Source organism: Gouania willdenowi, chromosome 18 (genome assembly GCF_900634775.1).
Source record: "Gouania willdenowi chromosome 18, fGouWil2.1, whole genome shotgun sequence".
Lineage (NCBI taxonomy): Eukaryota > Metazoa > Chordata > Actinopteri > Blenniiformes > Gobiesocidae > Gouania > Gouania willdenowi.
This window is the reverse complement of record NC_041061.1, coordinates 9,363,967-9,369,107: the sequence shown is the minus strand read 5'-3', so window position 1 is coordinate 9,369,107 and position 5,141 is coordinate 9,363,967. Positions and strand designations below refer to the sequence as shown.

Below are 5,141 nucleotides of genomic sequence, written 5' to 3'. Positions count from 1 at the left end.
GGAAACTGGTTGCCCTAAAAAAATTAAGTAATGTTTGATGAAAACTTGAGTGAATTTAACTTAAAAAGATGAGTGGATGGCATCTTTATTTTGAGTTCAATACACTTAACACCAAGTTTGTTAAACTTAAAATCATTAGTAATATTAATTACTTTGCCCCTTTATTCCACTGAAAACTTTAAGTTAAGTGCACTAACCTCCAAGATGATTAAACTTAAAAACATTACTAATATCAATTGCTTTACATATTTATTCCACTTATAACTTTAAGCTGAATACACTAACCTCCAAGTTGATTTACCTTAAAAATTCCTTTGCCCAATTACTCCACTATCTGAAGAGTAAAATAAAATCTGTTTAATAAAAGAAACCCATACAGATTAAATTAATTAAGAAAATAAAAAGCAAAACCACAAAAGTACATTCTTGTCTACATGTTTTATTAAACTTGTCTTTATCATGTTATCAAACAAAATAGGTTTGCAATCAAAAAATCAAATAGGACTCTTGTGAATCAGGATGGCATTAAACTACAAAATCAATGTCAATGCTATACAACATAGGTAGCAATAGGAATTAAACTATATCAGCGCTAATAACACAAGTTATACACCAATCAGCATTGAATAAAATGGCAAAATCAGTGGCAATGCATAAAAAACTTGCATATCAAACAGTGCCAACAGTAAACATGGTATTTTTAAAGTGCAACATTACAAATAACCAAGCACTGAGTTCCAGAGCAGTGGTATACGTATTCAGAACCCTGTTTTATACAGATAGCTGATTCTTCAAAGATTGAATTTTGAGTTTCAGCTCAACTCTGCCCAGGTTTAGCATGACCTGTTGAATAAAGTGACAGGTACTTTTCATGCACTTGGGGTAGTCCAAGTGCAAGGCATAAATCAGTCCAAAAAGGACACAGAAAGACTGTGGCAGGTTGGCCAGCTCCTCCATTACCACACTCCCTTCCAAGACGATGCTCACTCTGGATGGGTTGAGTTGAGGATGTTCGTCAATGCAGAGGATTCCCACTGAAGTTTCACTGTACAAGTCCTTGTCAGTTGCATCCTAACAGAAAAAGAAACGGACAAAGAGGCGACATTGTAATGTCAATAATGCTGTGTTGACCACAAAAATTGAGAGAGGACAACACCAATTTTAAATCGCCATAATTTGAACTGTGCATTACAAGAGCTGTTTGAAAACCTGTGTGCTGAAATGGTTTTGTAGCTCAGCAGAGATGGAGCTTTTTCAGTCCCAGTCAAGCTGAAAAGTTGTGTAAAAACAATTTCCAGTACAGATGCAATGGGTTCTATGCACAGATCCACTACTTCCTGAACTTAATGCTGCTCCTTTTTTTCCTGTCTTACATTATTGGACAAACTGATTAATCCAGGTGTCTGACCATTGTGACTACTCAGACACACCTGGATTATTATCAGTTTGTCCAATAATGTAAAGACAGGAAACAAAGGAGCAGCATTAAGTTCAGAAAGTAGTGGAGCTATGGATAGAGCCCATTGTTGCAGTTACAAATTTAAGACCAGTTTTGTCCTTTAATCTCAAAAAGTAAGAACTTATGTAAGGGTTTTTTATAGTCCTCAGCAAAATAAACAGAGGGGTCCGTCCCTGTGGCCCCATCTCACACTAGCTGATGGCAATTTCACAGAAAGACAAAGGTGAAAGTTCAAATTTTTGTACAATGTTAATTTGTTTGTAATTTAGAGTAAGTAGTAGTAATTTATTTTTTACAGTAAATTCATATCAGATGGTCATGTTGTGAATCAATAATGCAGATATTCAAAACAAATTCAGTTACTTACCGAGCAGGTTTTGAAGAACGCAGAGGGGTCATCCCCCAAGACGACTGGCAGTCCCCGAAGACAAAGGCACCTGATGTCTGTTGGCTCAGTGGTCTGGAAGATAGTGGACATAACTAAGTACACTCATACTGTATATGCTTAAATAGATTCCAGAAAGTCGCCACAATTTAATTACTTCATTACAAACTTCCTGGACAGAAAGTAGAGAGGAGTGGGTAGAAGAACAGAAGAGGAGAGATAAAAACAAGAAAAGAGCAAAGTATATAGAGTAGGATAAAAGAGGAGGAAATGGAAACGGGAGAGTAGGGCTGGGCGATATGGCCTTTTATAAATACCGCGATATTTTTAGGCCATGTCACGATACACGATATATATCTCGATATTTTGCATTACCCTTGAATTAACACTTTGATGCACAAAATCACACCAGTATGATGATTCTATATGTCTACATTAAAACATTCTTGATCATACTGCATTAATATATGCCAATTTTAAACTTTCATGCAAAAAAGGGGATATCACAACTAAGTCAAAGTTGACATAACTGTATTTATTAAACAGTGAGTGGCTCAAACATAAAATTGTCAACAGAAAGTGCACGTTCTGTGCAAAATTGTCACAGAGACATTTCAAAACAAGACATTAGTGCAGGATGCAACTCACATGGCATTTCAAAACACAAAATTAAAGTGCACTTTTTGTACATAATGCCACTACAATATTTTAAAACAAATAGTGCCCTTTTGTGCATGTTGTCATTAAGATGACATTTCAAAACAACACTAAATTTAAGTGCACCTTTTGTGCATAATGCCACTAAGATATTAAAAAAAAAAAAAAAAAAAAAGTCCGCGAGTTTAACGGTATGGTCATTTTCAACACCACACAGACTACAAGCTGCGATATATCGAGTATATTCGATATCGCCCAGCTCTAGCCTGGTCACATGAATACAGTTAGCATTTTACAGATGATTTACTAACAATTAATGGCAGTTATCTAGAGTGAAAAAGTACACAAAAAATATCCAGTTACCGTGGCAAGAGCAAAAATCCCAATGCTGAAAAACAGGAGCTTCAAATGTCTGTTTAAGCAACCTTTTCAACCGGCCACAACACTGAAGGTTAGGGTTCAAGAGCAGATTCAAAATGTAGGTTTGAGCGGGAGCTGCTCACAAACAGCTACTAAAGCTATGTGTGTCCGTTAAAATGCTAACAGTGCTAGCCAAATGTGTCTTAACATTAGCACGTCAGTTTAGCTAATGATAACGTTTTTTTCACTGTCAGTGAAACAGTCATTGGAGCTAGTGCTAACTTAAAATCAAAAGCCACCACAGAGTGGTGGTCGGTCACTCACCAGATTCAGTCTCCTGTCGCCCTCTTTCTTCGTCTCTACTCCACTCGAGGCACACGTCCTCCGGCAGGGCAGCGCGGCGCCAACGGCTTATTTACTGACAAAATTAGCTACAGGGTCCGCGGTAGTGGAACTGCTGTTCCCACTGCTTACAAACTACTCCTCGCTGTAAAAAGAACTAACAAGTTGTAAAATGTCTCTCGGACACAACAGCAGCGAACCGTTGAAAATACACGCAGGAGAAGTGACGTGCTGCAACATGCCTTCAGGTTGCTGCATTCAAGTGGTGTCAGAATAATCGGGTAAATTAATTTCCGACTGACAAAAATCACACGAACACTGATAGGCAGTAAATCTCTGCCCATGTAGAGTAAAATAGATTAGTGAGTTATTTATTTGCATAAATCCTGATATCAAGTCAATATTTTTGTGATTTTAGGTATTGTAGAGTCTACTAGTAGAATACAGCAACAAGTCTGGGATAAAATCACTGATATAAAGCTTAAAAGTGTTTCTGCATAGTTGATAACGACGTGAATTATCACCGGAAAAAGATAACCATGTCTTTTTAAATGTTTTGAGTATTAAAACATAAAACTTCTTCTTTGTAGCATCCACAAAGTTGAAAAATGACCTCGGGAAAACCGAACCATCCTACACTACTTGAATGCAGAGGGAATTTTAGAGGCGTGGTCATGACCAAAACTTAAAAATTCCGTGCCACTTAACTTAAAGTTAGTCATTCATGACATTACTTTCAAATGTAAGTATATTCTACTTCGAATTAGTAGACTGCACTTAAATTTGATAGTTCTACAATCAAACTTAAATTATCTATGTATGTTGAAATTGCTTGTTTGAGTAGAAATGAAATCCGGGCTAACAGTGTAGTAATTCCAGTAAGTTATTTTTGTCTAAATGAATGAAACCTTAACATGTTGTACAGTATGTACAGTATTTGTTCTGCTAGAAAACAAATGGTACTCATGAAGTGCTAATTAAACTTTATAAAATAGAGTGTAACTGTTCAGTTTAGCTATTGGTTTTTTATTTGTCACTCGTAATCTTTAAAAGCATTTCCTTAAGTAATCCAAAAAGTTGAAAAAAAAAAGCATTTATGTTTTTATTACAGTATCCCTTTATTACAGTACAGTCGCTGTAAGATAACCAACATTAACATAAATAACTGCTGTTTTGTATCCATTAAACAATGTACACAATGGGTCAAAATAGAAAAAAAAAATCTTGGAAGTAACATATTATACGCATCCTTGGCCACCACTATTTATAAATCATGCCCACCTCCATGAATCTGATCAGTGTTGCTGTTGGTGGCTCTGATGATCTTCTGCTTGATCCTCCTGAGCCACCCAGCTTTTAAAAACACATCCGTTCCCCTTCTCATCATCATCAATCATAATTATGGAACGACTTCTTCACCTTGGATCAATTTGGGCCACTGAGATCAAACAGTGGCGTTAATGGGAGCCCCAGATTTCTCCGAGGCTAATCTATATCATGTGGCTGGAGATTTGGCCTCTAAAGATCCTGAGTGAGCTTGGATTGTATCGCGTTTGTCACTAACAAATGTGAATATGAAAATTTGCCACATGGTTGTACTCGACGGTGTTCTTCTGCCAACATGTAGTGGCAGTGATTGGTGAAATAAGCCAAAGTTGGGGTCCAAAATTAAAGTGAAGATGTCGCATAAAGAAAAATAGTTTTATGTCCCAAGAAAGAGTCACTTTCATACTATAAATTAAAACAGAGGCAAATGACAATGGTAACAAGAGACTGTCACCCAAGAACCAATGCATATATCTGACTCATCATTAGTGATTTAAACAGTCTATGTACAGAGCTCAAATCTGATCAAAGTACAGGGAACTGAGGCATGTGCAAAGTTTATTTATTTATTATTATTTTTTTTTAAACTGAAGAACCAACCAAACATGTTCG

At 36.5% G+C, this 5,141-nt stretch overlaps 1 long non-coding RNA gene across 1 annotated transcript; it reads right to left on the bottom strand.

Moving 5' to 3' along the window:
- Window positions 1-419: 419 nt before the first annotated feature.
- On the bottom strand, window positions 420-3,483 carry LOC114480628 (uncharacterized). The gene is made up of 3 exons (XR_003676138.1): window positions 3,186-3,483; window positions 1,827-1,919; window positions 420-1,071 (listed from the first exon to the last, which is right to left on the bottom strand). It is a non-coding gene; the product is annotated as an uncharacterized LOC114480628 (long non-coding RNA).
- Between the last annotated feature and the right edge of the window lie 1,658 nt (window positions 3,484-5,141).